The following is a 12,647-nucleotide window of genomic DNA, read 5'->3' as shown; positions in this document are numbered from 1 at the left end:
CAGGATGGCATGTTCACCAGAAGGCTCAGGCAGGTGGTTATTTCTGCTGTGGTAGCTCAGGATCTTGCACATAGGGACTCTGAAGGATCTTCCACAATAGGGGCCCCAAAGGATTTCAATCCTTTGGCTTTATAAACAGTTTAGGATCTAAATCTCCTTGGCTTTATGAACAGTTTCGACTGTGGTGCTTACTTTAGATTTCATTTTTTAATTGACATGAGTTTTGCTCCTGTCAATGACAATATCATTGGAAGTTATAAGACAAAGACCTCACTTCTAGCCCAAAAAAATCTCAAATTTCTGAAGCCTAGGAAAATATTCTGGAGAAGGACCTCTATGTCTTGTTCCTGTGTTCTTGCAGGCATGTCAACCTTCAGCCATGACAGACAAAATGGTCTGCTGGATAGTCTCATCCCATGGGACTGTGACATATTCTCATAACTATGCACAGACTCTTATATTTGTTTGTGGGAGGGGAAAGTATTTCTGCATGGTTTGCAGTTCCATTCCATCAGTTAAGTTCAAAATATAAGCAGTATGAATTATGTTTTTTGGAAGTGTGAAAAGATTGTGAAAGGTTACACGTGTCAATAATCAGCTTCTTAAGAACAGGTTCCACAAGTGAAGGTTTAACCATAATAAAGATTACCATCAATAAATACAAGAGATTAGTGCAATGACTGCAACAAGGGAAAAATGAAGGAAAATACAGAACAGAAAGTGTCACTTGTAGAAAAACAGATCTGGTTCTGCATACAACCTCTTCTATGAATACAGCAGCATATGACAGAATACTTATTTGCAAATAACAGTTACTGAAAAATGTGCTTTAGCAGGTTTGTTTACTTAGTTCTTGGCAAGTCTAGCTTTCAAGGAAGTCAAACCAAATGCATCCAATTAGAATATCATCTGAAGCAGATCACTAAGAGCAGTGTGCAGCTCTCTGACTGATTGTTTGGCTCCTATGAGCAGGGTGGTGCTTTCAGAGTGTCATGGTGTTTAATAAATGCTATTTTCATATATTAATGATGAAGCGATGCCATCCTGGTGTCCAGAGTTGGGAACTGAGGCAAGGAGGCCAGTACTCATTCTGTCTAACAGCAGATAATCTACTATGGTTTCCAAATTAGACTAACATCTTAGCTCACTTGGTGTCAGAATTACCCTCTAGACTATGGAAAGGGGCCTAAGGTGCTGACAGTCTTAAATCTTGGCACCTTCCTCCTCTTAACATCTAGAGTTAGCTGGGGATGAATCTAAGTCGGTGACTTGCCCAGGATCCCGTGAGAAATTGCTGGGAGGGTGGAGAAATGAGCTGAGTTCCTCAAGCCTGAAGTCCTGTATCCTGCCTGGTACATTATCAGCCCTCTCCAGTACAGAGAGGTTTGCTTATCAAAACTGACATTTTAGCTGCTCCAATTTGGCCATCTCTTGGATTTTATGTTGCTTTACTCAGAATAGCTACTTGTGAGATCTTCATTTCATGCAGCTTACTCAGAGCCCAGTCTTTGAATTAATCAATCACTTTCCATTCCTAGGTTTTTTTTCACCTGTCATGTAGCATTACTCCACCTTTGAAGGGTACTGTCTCCAAAAACTCAAGTTAGTATATTTCTCAGAAATGCAAGCTAGCTGGTTCTGCCTCTCTGGGTGCATAAAAGCCTTGCTGAAATGAAGGTAATTAGCAAATACATTGTTCTGAGAATGACATTGAACTCTCTTTACAGCACAGCCCTTCTGCTACCGCATGTAGCCCCCTGTGACTGTTGTACCACCTCTGCTTTGAGCCTGGGTTTAGATGAGTGGGCTTCTGTTCCACTGTTTTCCTTGCGAGAGAAATGAGTATATGGTAGGAAACTCCACGGGTTTAGATGCAGTGTGAGACACAGATGTGGGTTTGTTTTTCTTTGATTACTTGTTCCAGGTACTTGATTTGCTCCCAAATCCATTAGCACTATGCTTCAGTGCATCGTTGCCTGAACATGGGTAGGTAAATAGGCTCAACTGAAACAGTGTTCCTAGCATGAAAGATCTACTCATTCTCCATTTGAGCAGATGCTTGTGTCTGTCTCTTTTTTGACCAAGGCATACTTTGCCTGTAAAAAAAATGCTGACCTCCTCTCTTCAGCTGCAGTTCCTAGTTTTATCTGCTCTTGTTTCTCCCAGGAGAAGGCAGCTTTTTGAGGAAGCATTGCATTAAACATGCCCCAGCTGTTTCTTGCACCCAGTCCCAGCTTGAACAAGTCTCACCAAAAACTGTCAGAGGAGAGAAGCTGTTGATTAACTACAATAGACAAACAAAAAAATTCTGAAGCTCTCCTTATCTTTTAATGGACAATAAGAGGGACACCCTCTTATTTTTCAAGGGGTAGATACACACCGTATCTACTCTGTTCTGAGGTAAAATACAGACCACACATATCTTTGTCTCTGTCTACTCTGCTGCAGGCAGTCCTGAAGAGCCCTATACCCCTGAGACCTTAGATGAAGTCAGGTCGACGGAGCGACTTGCCTTAGTCGATGAGGAATGGGTTAGAGATCAGTTGAGCAATCTGGACATCCATAAATCCATGGGTCCAGATGGGATGCACCCGCGGGTGCTGAGGGAACTGGCGGAAGTCATTGCTAGACCACTCGCCATCATCTTTACCAAGTCCTGGGAAACGGGAGAGGTGCCTGAGGACTGGAGGAAGGCAAATGTCACTCCGGTCTTCAAAAAGGGCAAGAAGGAGGACCCGGGTAACTATAGACCGGTCAGCCTCACCTCCATCCCTGGGAAAGTGATGGAACACCTTGTCCTTGGTGCCATCTTAAAGCATATCAAGGATAAGAGGGTTATGAGGGGCAGTCAACATGGCTTCACCAGGGGGAAATCATGTTTGACCAATCTCTTAGCCTTTTATGAGGAAATAACACGGTGGATGGATGATGGCAGAGCGGTGGATGTGGTCTACCTTGACTTCAGCAAAGCCTTTGACACAGTCTCCCACAGCATCCTCACGGCTAAATTGAGGAAGTGTGGACTGGATGACCAGGTAGTGAGGTGGACTGCGAACTGGCTGAAGGAGAGAAGCCAGAGAGTTGTAGTCTATGGGGCTGAGTCTAGTTGGAGGCCTGTAACTAGTGGAGTGCCTCAAGGGTCAGTACTGGGACCGGTATTATTTAATATATTCATCAATGATTTAGATGAGGGAATTGAGTGTACTATCAGCAAGTTTGCTGATGACACTAAGCTGGGAGGAGTGGCTGACACGCCAGAAGGCTGTGCTGCCATCCAGCGAGACCTGGACAGGCTGGAGAGTTGGGCAGGGAATAACGGGATGAAATATAACAAGGGAAAGTGTAGAGTCCTGCATCTGGGCAGGAACAACCCCAGGTTCCAGTATAGGTTGGGGAACGACCTGCTAGAGAGCAGTGTAGGGGAGAGGGACCTGGGGGTCCTAGTGGACGACAGGATGACCATGAGCCAACACTGTGCCCTTGTGGCTAAGAAGGCCAATGGCATCCTGGGATGTATTAGAAGGGGGGTGGTTAGTAGGTCGAGAGAGGTCCTCCTTCCCCTCTACTCTGCCCTGGTGAGACCCCATCTGGAATATTGTGTCCAGTTCTGGGCCCCTCAGTTCAAGAAGGACAGGGAGCTGCTGGAGAGAGTCCAGCGCAGGGCAACCAAGATGATTAAGGGAGTGGAGCATCTCCCTTATGAGGAAAGACTGAGGGAGCTGGGTCTCTATAGTTTAGAGAAGAGGAGACTGAGGGGTGACCTTATTAGTGTCTATAAATATATAAAGGGGGAATGTCACGAGGATGGAGCCAGGCTCTACTCAGTGGCAAACAGTGATAGGACAAGGGGTAATGGGTGCAAACTGGAACACAAGAGGTTCCACTTAAACTTGAGAAGGAACTTCTTCTCAGTGAGGGTGACGGAACACTGGAACAGGCTGCCCAGGGAGGTTGTGGAGTCTCCTTCCCTGGAGACATTCAAAGCCCGCCTGGACACATTCCTGTGTAACGTTATCTAGGTGTTCCTGCTCTGGCAGGGGGATTGGACTAGATGATCTTTTGAGGTCCCTTCCAATCTCCAGCATACTGTGATACTGTGTGATACTGTGATATCCAGGGTTTATTAATGGCAATTACTCACTGGTGACACTGACAAGAAAGAGATTTCATTACTTGTCAGGGCCAGGAAAACAGGAGCAACAGCTTAAGAATCAGCAATGCCCCAGCACAGAGCTAAGATCACCGTACGTCCACCGCCCCCTGCCTTCAGTGCCAAGAACGAGCCTGTTCTCAGGTTGTGCACGCAGCCTGCAGCTTCAACACTGCCACCAGCACACAGCAGAGTGCCTGGGAAATGTGAGGGGGTGTGAAACCACTATATGACTCCAGGTTCCTGCAAGCAGCTAAAAATCCAAGATGCCTAACGGGGCTGTATGTTGACATTTGCCATATATGACATTTAGCATATAGGAATGAGGCCAGCTTTCACTAAGAACCCTTGAAGCATGCCTCTATTAGGAATTAATTAGGAATAATTAGGAATGCCATACAGAGGGACCTCGACACGCTTGTGAGGTGGGCTGATGCCAACCTCATGAAGTTTAACCATAACAAGTGCAAGGTCCTATACCTGGGTCGGAGCAATCCCAGGCACAGCTACAGGCTGGGCAAAGAAGAGATTCAGAGCAGCCCTGCGGACAAGGACTTGGGGGTGCTGGTTGATGAGAAAATGAACATGAGCAGGCAGTGTGCACTTGCAGCCCAGAAAGCCAACCATATCCTGGGCTGCATCAAAAGGAGTGTGACCAGCAGGTCGAAGGAGGTGATCCTGCCCCTTTACTCTGCTCTTGTGAGACCTCACTTGGGAGTATTGCGTACAGTTCTGGTGTCCTCAACATAAAAAGGACATGGAACTGTTGGAAGAAGTCCAGAGAAGGGCCACGAGGATGGTCAGGGAACTGGAGCACCTCCCGTATGAAGATAGGCTGAGAAAGTTGGGGCTGTTCAGCCTGGAGAAGAGAAGGCTGTGTGGAGACCTCATAGCAGCCTTCCAGTATCTGAAGGGGGCCTATAGGGATGCTGGGGAGGGACTCTTCATTAGGGACTGTAGTGACAGGACAAGGGGTAACAGGTTAAAACTTAAACAGGGGAAGTTTAGATTGGATATAAGGAGGAAATTCTTTCCTGTGAGGGTGGTGAGGCACTGGAATGGGTTGCCCAGGGAGGTTGTGAATGCTCCATCCCTGGCAGTGTTCAAGACCAGGTTGGACGAGGCCTTGGGTGATATGGTTTAGAGTGAGGTGTCCCTGGCCATGGCAGGGGGGTTGGAACTAGAAGATCTTAAGGTCCTTTCCAAGCCTAACTATTCTATGATTCTATGATTCTATGATTCTATGAATGTTCATCAGCTGTTTCCATTTTGGCTGCTCAGCAGAACCTGAATTTGTACCGCTGTGAACCCCTCCGCAGGCTTGCTGCCTGCATCCAGACCTTTCTATTCTTGCTATTCCAAGCAGATTTATTTGCTACAGCAGAAGGCGGCAACACAAATTCCTCAGTTCCCTATATGTGTTCAACATCATAGCTGTAGGCATTCAACTGAAGTGGGGGAAGACTCAGTAAGAAAAGCATCATGTGGGACTTTTGCTTGGGTGGGCTGGTGCAGTACAGTGCAAACAAATGCAGGGCCATGCTTTAACTAAAGTAGTTTGTGGACTTCCACTGTTACTGCCAGTACTGTACACGCAGAAAACTATTCATTGCCCTTTAGCTAATCCTATGCAGATTAGCTGACTCTGAGTTGTAGTTATCCTGTTACCACTGGTGTAACTGTATGTAAGCAGATAACATTCATCATCTCTTCACAGTTTTTAATGGCACCTTATTATTATTTAAAGACAAACATATTCCACCTTTCCTAGAAGGATTATGCTGTAAAATTTGGTTTTAATTTCAAATATTTTTTTTGTTGGTAGTATTGTTTTCAATTTCAACAGACACAGCCAGGAGCAGCTGTCTCTTACACTAGCTTTAGGATGAGCATTCTGAAAATAGGAACTGTATATATCACACAGAAGAGTTCAAACCATCAGCTGACAGAGCTGACCAGCTTTCCTCAAATTCTTGCAGATATATTCCTTTTTTTTTTTTTCAGTAAAAAGAATCTTTCTGAAAATCTAAGCTAGTTCCACACTAGCTGAAACTGAGCAGAAAGAGTTTCATTTTACTTTAGGAGCACAGAATAACAAGGAGGGTCCAACCCTGAATGGAAAAAGTTTAGCATAGTCTTTTCAGTACATTTCAGCAGTGAGTTATCCATATAGTTTTGTTCCTAGTTTTTAAAATGGCTTTAAAATCACACTTTTCTATAGGACAATGAAACTTAGTTAAAAGTCTAAGCCAAACACAAGGAACATGAAGGGTATGATTCAAAGGCCTCATTTCTCAAGAACTTTTATCCTGACACCAAATTTTTCAACCATTTTCTAGCCACTGGTGACCAGAACTGTATCTTTTCCCAGAAGAAGAGCCGGCACTAAATTGAAAAGGTTTTATTTTGCATAATAGGAAAAAGAAATAAAACACCTTGCTTCCTTTGCTGATGCTTGCTCTTTGAACGGGGCCATATGACATAGCTTAAAGCTTTCTCTGTTTATTTGTAGCTTGCTTGCACCCCCAGCAGAGCAGAAGTCAAAAGCAACAAGACAAAGTGGCCCTGTCAAAACACACTTATCTTCACAGAAAACTCATTTAGTATTAGGCAAACCAGAAATCTACACATTTTCTGGAGAAATTACACTATCTGTTAATTAGCAGATTTACTGTCATTGCCTTTGTTATAAGAAAAGGAGGAGGCACAGCAGCTAAGAGCACTTGCCTTTTGTTACAGCTACTATGCACAGTTTTTCCATTCTGTCATTTGTCTCCCAGTAAGTATCAGTCATGATACTTGAACGAAAATGGCATCCTGTTTTACTTCCAGTTTGTTCAGGATTGTGTAAGATATTCCTTAAATGGGAAGGTGGGATTTTTGACACTGGTAGAATCATAGAATCATAGAATAGCTAGGGTTGGAAAGGACCTTAAGATCATCTAGTTCCACCCCCCCTGCCATGGGCAGGAAAAGAGAGTTTTTTACTGGAAAAAATTCTCTTCAACTAAAAGCTTGCTTGCTGTGTCCATGCCTCCGTAGGCCCATGTGCTATATGGAAAGTAAACTGGTCGAAACTTGGTTGGAGTACATCAGCTGGTTTCTCAGACCTTGCAGATGGCATAACGCTGGGAGAAATTCTGGGAAGTGAGCAAGCGGGGCCATCACTGCCTATCTCCGAAGCTGCTGCTGGGAGGGCAAAGACCCCATTGTCACAAAGAGCAGTGGTGGGATACCACCCCAGAAGTGGGCAGCTGTGCAAGCTGTTTCATGGAGCCCTCAGAGCCAGAGCTTCATCTCCTTGTCCTCCTGAAGAGTAGCCACTCAGCGCTGAGGGTAAACTGCCGCTCTAAGGTAAGGAACTTACCTTACATTTCCTTATGGCAAAGGACACTGTAGGAAAAGAAGGTGCTGATTAGTTGCATGCAATCTAAACTGCTGTTCTGTAGAAATAAAAAGTTTTTTTTTTTTTTTTGCATTTCTTTGGTCTTATCACCAAGGACATGGTTTTCTCAAAGGTTGTTTGACAGCCCAGAGTCTTGAAGCAGGCGTGTTGGCCCACTGCATGAGAAATACAGCTAAGCAGGGAAGGAACTACAAAGTGCTGTGTCCTCTATGCAATGTAATATTGACATTTAACTTAGTCCTAGAGCACCACAGACCATGTAAGAGACATGAAAGATGAAAATTTCAGGGAGTGAAGCTTAAAACAGGGCATGAAGGGGAAACACATACTTGCGGGGCCATTCAAGAGAGTTCCAACAGAAGATCCCTGCAACAGCTGAAATTGCAAGGTCATCACTGCTGGGGCAGTCAGTTCCACTGACTTGTGGAATATCTTTAAGAACATGTTCAAGTGTTTGCAGAATGAGGGTTAGAAGTGGGTCCTCTGGTGGGGTGCTGGTACATGGCAGAGTGCAGGTTACAAAAGTAGTTCAAACACCTCTAGAGGGATTGCACCCTTGTGAACACTAAGAAAAGAAATTCATGTTTCTGTGCTCACAGGTGCATATGGTCATCCTGCTGTGGTTACCTACCTCTTGTGGAGTGTGCCCCTGGCATACAAAATCCGAAGTTCAGGAGCTTCATTGAGCAGAGGACATTTCTCTTTTTTAGGAGATTTGATCTTAGTTGAACAGGCTTCAGAGCATAGTATTTTTCCCCTCATTCAGCTCTGTCAAAGATGTGACTCTTCTACCACAAAGATTTAGTGATGTTTTCCACATATCTGGGGGTATTAGAAATATTACACAGGCTGCTATTCTGGATCTTAATAAGTGGCCTTTGACGTTTCTTTTCAAGTTTCTCCATGAATAGGGAGACCAAGTGTGGGAAAATATCAGCTTGGAGGCAAGATAAACCCAGGACTATTCTCCAGTTGTGATACAATTACTACTATGGAGAGCTGCTTCATTATAATAACAGACTTCAGTGATGCAACAAACTTCATGAAGAAACACTATGGCAGAAAACAAACAAAACCAACTCTGCCTTCATAGACTCAGCAATTATTTTTTAAGTTCCCACTTGGGAGAGGCCAGTGACAGGTTTATAGTGGAAAAAAGAGGTTGCAAAAATGAAAAGGACAGACAACCTGGAAAAAAGAGAACAAGAAGGTGGTAGAAAATCATGGCATATGGATCTGTTTTCTGAAGGAAATTGTCCTCCAGGTTCTGAAAAGTGCATCTGAATGCAATAAGAGGGGCCCAGGTGGTTCAGTGAGTTGATACCACAACTCAGCATCAAGGTCCCAAAGGAAATTATTTTGGAGAAGACAGAAATAGTTCTTTCCCTCAGTGATCCTATAATCCTGGTCTGTTCTGGCCTGGAGAGGCTGCCCACCTACTCAAGGCTAAAAAGATGTGATATTGTGGATGATGACAACAAGCAATTACAAAAAAACCTCCCATTTTTCTCATAGCTAAAAATTGAGGCTGGGCCTTTCACAAAAACAAGCAAACAAACAAACCCAACAAAATTCCAACCAAACAAAAACCCCAACCAGCCCTAAACCAAGGAACTAGTAAACTGAGCCCATCTTGTCTGGATTACAGAGATACCACAATTCAAGTGTCCCACTGGACTCTTTTTGCTGGTGGAAGAATATTCCCTCCCATACCATCTGACCACAGCTTGGTCTCTCAAAGGGCTTCCAGGTTTGCACTTATTGTTCAAACTAATCACCTTGTTTTGATAAATCACCTTGTTGTTAAAATAAGGAACAGGAAAACGGGAATGCTGAGCCTTTTAGTTTCTGATAGGCGTCATACTACATTGTTATTGTTGAAGAAAATTGCTGGAGCCTGGCCGTGCTTATCTCCTCCAGCCATACTACAGCCCGAATGCCTCTAGGTGGTGCCTCGCTCTAATGTTTCATGCCAGGAACTGGGGCGCAGCAGCCTCAGGTTGGATTTTGCCCAGCAAGTGGTGCCAGCAGTTACATCACCCACTGTGCCGTTCCCGGGGGTGGCAGGGGGAGCAAAGCAGCCGTCTTGCTGAGCCCTTCTCCCCGATGTATTGCTAGTAAAGTATTTACTTTAGGCGAAAGAGCCACAGCTAGAACTGGAGGGATTCCCCCTGCAACAGACACAGTATGTGTGTTCATTCAGATCCCACATACAGACTTCATCCAGAGCTGACTGAGACAGCTTCATTTGAAGCCACTATGGGTCAGGCCCCTAATCCCAAAGAGAAAGATCAGTTGCTTTTCTCTGGGGCTCTGAAAAGCCCTGTCATATGGAGAACTGGTGTCCGTAAGGGGATGTAACCAAGTTTATGCCCTTCAGATTGAAGTGTTAGAAGAGAAAAATGAAATGGGGAGGCTCATGGGTCATCAGTGGGATTTTTTTTTCTTCCCTGCTCTGCAGTCTATTTTGCTAACCTGGGCTGTGTGAAGTTTGTGTGGGTCAGGAACAACTCTTAGAAACACCTGTGCAGCAAAGGGTGCCTGTAGGTAGCATAGAGCTGTTCCCTATCCTTGACTGTGAGGAAGGGCAATATTAGGGGTTGGAGTTGGAAAGATAACACTGAGTTTGTTGTGTGGGAAGAAAGCAGTCTTCGTATTTCTCTTTACATCTTTGCCATGATGAACATCCATTAGGGAGGTTCACAGCCTGGCAAAGATCACAGCACAGCTCTTTATCATGTCTCCTCCTCTTGACTCTGCAACTAGGAAGCAGAACAGAGTCTCTGTTTTAAAGCAACCTATTTGGTACACATAGCCATGCAAAATCCAAATCAGACCTGACACAGCTGGGACACCCTATTCATGCTGTATTCCTGTATTCCTGTATGTCCCTCTCCCACTGGAATAACACAGCTCCCTGCTGACTCCTACTTGGGAAGACAAGAGCTATCTTGAAAGGCTTGCTATTTTCTTTCGTGGTATACCCTCTTCTTGAGAGGAATGACAGTGCCAATATTTGGTATGGGGAGAAAGAATTTGGCCTTGGGCTTCTTCCTTGCCCCTAAAGGTTTTCATGTACTTATATTTAGGGAGGAAGTAAACCTGGGACGAAGGAGGAGGTGGTGTCACAGGTGGAGGGACATCTGAGGAGTGTCATGACATGAGTTCACCCCTGAATCAGGACATGCCCAACAGGAGGAGAGGGAACATCTCTGACAGGCACTGCTCTCCTCAACAGGCTAAAGGATTAGCCCTTGGATTTGTTTTTTAGCTGATCCCATACTAACAGCTTTGGGTGGATTTGGGCTGACTTCTCCACATCGAGTCCTTTGACCTCTTAATCCTTCTGAAATAGCCTAATCCTTCCCTCCCCTCTAACTCCGAATGCCACCAGATCGCCTTTTGTTGTTTTTCTCCTCGGACATGTTTTAAGAGCTTGCAGCAGCTTTTCTGGTGGGCTTGGTAATTAGCTGGCAGCTCAGAGTCCTTCCTCCCACTGGGCTGTACTTGGGGCTTATTTCAAGGTGGTGCTTGACAAGGGCGTGAGAGTTGCAGTTTGAAAGATTTTCAGAGTTAAAACCAAAATTAGTCTTTTATGATAAATAATATTGAATATCTATGACTTCTTTTCCCTTATTTTAACTTCTTCATCCCTAACCGCAGCTGGCACATCCAAAGGGTTATGCAGGTCTAAAAGAGGAAGAAAAGAAACCTGAGAAAAAAAAAAGAAAATTACAGCTGATAGCTGAAGCCAGATATAATTTTAGTGTGGTTGGGACAGGGGAGAAAAGATGAAAGCTAGAGAGGGCCCTAGGAATGAGATGGTTGCAGAGGTGGTCACATAACTGAGATGAAATACCTTAAGGACCTGGAGTGTGAGCGAATTGCAGAACATCCTAAAACCACTGCAAGTATGGTCACTAAAAGCTGTGTGAGAATGCCTTTTATAGCCCCTAATTCAGCTCACGTAATGTTGAGACTCTGAAGGAAGCAATCCAACTAACAGCACATCTATAGGGAAGTTCAGTCAGCTTCAGCCAGAGGATGAGTGCATGCTGTGTTTTTCCCCAAGGATGGGTAGCACTCTCTCCATCCAAGTCCCACTGTTTCCTTGGTTTCCTCTGCCATCTGTGGCTGAAATAAGAGGATTGTAAGTGGCTCTTTTAAATCATTTTACAACAGTGCAGGAGGGGAATAATTAGTCCATGCTTACTCTTCTGGGCTTAGATCTTTGCACAGACAGATTGATAAGCTTCCTTCTGCAGTTCATCTTCAAACTCATATGTGGAGAAAATGCAGGAACTACTCAGAAAACTGTGCTGTCTTACTTAAATTCATGCAGGGCTTAGAGTTATCTGAGGTCCTTGGTAATTCATGTTGCCTTTAAAGTAAAATGTATAGTCAAGTTTTTCTCTCAAGAAAGATGGCTTAAGCATATTGAAATTGGAGAGTCCTTTTTCCCTGTCACTCAAAATTGCTGTACCAAGGGACTTCACGGTAGGCTGACTACTAGATGGCAAAGTATATTGAGGTGTTTCCTTGGCTCTAGATAAGAAAAGAGTGGCACTCCAGCAGCATTTTGGGGACTTTCAGCTTTCTCCCATTCTCTAGGGAAGGTTTGTTGGAGAGGGAATGATGAGGACAGCAGCTGCACAGCACAGTGTGCTGTGATACAAGAGCCAAATGCAGAGCCAATCCAACACAAATCAGGGACTACTACCCAAGGGAACAGAGGGACGTAGTGTAGCTCATCCTACACTGCTGCAGAAGGACACCACTACTGGACTTCAAAAGGAACAGATGTTTCCATACACAGCTCAGAAAATTTGTCATCTTCCCTTCTACAAATTAAACTCTGCCTGGGTCACCATTTCTGAAAACATTGAACTTTCACACAGGCAGTATTTATGTGAGCAAAGGCAGTAGCCAGTTCTCACACTCCTTTACATACCTGTGAAGGATGATGGCCCCTATCTATGGCAATAATACTGCAGGCCTTCAGTAAGACCAAGGTTTGGGGCTTAATCACATGTGATACATGGGGAAATAAATTCCATCTGAATGTACAATGTAAAGGAAACAGCCTTTACA

This window comes from Pezoporus occidentalis, unplaced genomic scaffold (genome assembly GCF_034315485.1).
Source record: "Pezoporus occidentalis ecotype Australia unplaced genomic scaffold, CSIRO_AGI_Poc_V1 ctg2, whole genome shotgun sequence".
Taxonomy (NCBI): Eukaryota; Metazoa; Chordata; class Aves; order Psittaciformes; family Psittacidae; genus Pezoporus; species Pezoporus occidentalis.
Note: the sequence above shows the minus strand (reverse complement) of the source record.